General features: G+C 43.7%; 1 non-coding gene across 1 annotated transcript; it reads right to left on the bottom strand.

Annotated features, from left to right (window-relative positions):
• Positions 1 to 1,067: 1,067 nt before the first annotated feature.
• Positions 1,068 to 1,173, bottom strand: LOC115063438. Its single transcript, XR_003843315.1, has one exon. It is a non-coding gene; the product is annotated as a U6 spliceosomal RNA (small nuclear RNA).

Raw genomic sequence — 1,173 nt, 5'->3', positions numbered from 1 at the left:
AAGTACTCAGACCCTTAAGTAAGGAAGAAATCATAGTGTCTTTGTTGTTGCTGTTTCTTTGTTATGAGACAGCCTCTCATCGTGTAGTCTAGCCTGGCCTCAAACTCACAGAGGTCCCCCTGCCTCTGCCTCTCTAGTGCTGGGACTAAAGGCATGGTTGTCTGCCCCAGAGTTCTGGGATGTGCCCCACACCTGGCCAAAAGGTTTGTTGTTACATGTCTCTGAAAATTTGGGAATTTTTTTTTTAAAGATTTATTTATTTTATATATGTAAGTACATTTTAGTTGTCTTCAGACACACCAGAAGAGGGCATCAGATCCCATTACAGATGGTTGTGAGCCACCATGTGGTTGCTGGGAATTGAACTCAGGACCTCTGGTAGAGCAGTCAGCGCTCTTAACCGCTGAGCCACCTCTCCAGCCCAAGTTTGGGGATCTTGTTGTCAGACATCATGTATACTGGACCTGGAACCAATAGCGTGAGGTTACTATAACAAGTCCCTCCCATAATTGGTTTACAGGCTAGTGTCCTAGTGAGAAGAGCGACAACCTATGTTACAGTGCCAAAAAAAAATGGCAAATTAGTGCCTGTGATAACTTGAAGATGGAAAACGCTCCTTGTTGGGGATATACTACTGGAGATTGAACCTCCAGTTATAAATATGCTACCATTGAGCTATGTCCCCTAAAGCCCCAGCCCCCATTTTGGTAATTTTTTTATTTAGCGTCTCACTAAATTGCCTGGTTTGGCCTTGAACTTTCTTTTTTCTCTTCATGTGATAGCTCTATTACAGTGCTAATACTCAGGACACCACACAGCACCTTAGTCTTCTCATCTGAGATTTGGTAAACTGGGCTAAAAGTGTTACTTGAGCTTCTTTTCCTTCCACATACCAGCTTTGAGGAAAAGTACTCGGTGGTAACTAAGCAATGTTAATCTGATTAAACAGTTTATCCTTAATAACCTGAGACCTTAGTCCATGGATGCGTCTATGGTGGTTTTACAGCTGTCTGTAGTAGCTTTGGCAAGCTTGTCTTCTGACCTGCAGTCATGTGTTTCCAAACCGAACACGAAACTGCCACGTCCCAGCTGGACATGTCATCCTTGTGCAGGGGCCATGCTAATCTTCTCTGATTGTTCCAATTTTAGTGTATGTGCTGCCGAAGCGAGCAC

This window comes from Mus pahari, chromosome 2 (assembly GCF_900095145.1).
Source record: "Mus pahari chromosome 2, PAHARI_EIJ_v1.1, whole genome shotgun sequence".
Taxonomy (NCBI): domain Eukaryota; kingdom Metazoa; phylum Chordata; class Mammalia; order Rodentia; family Muridae; genus Mus; species Mus pahari.
The sequence above is the reverse complement of the archived record's forward strand: the minus strand, read 5'-3'. Positions and strand labels throughout refer to the sequence as shown.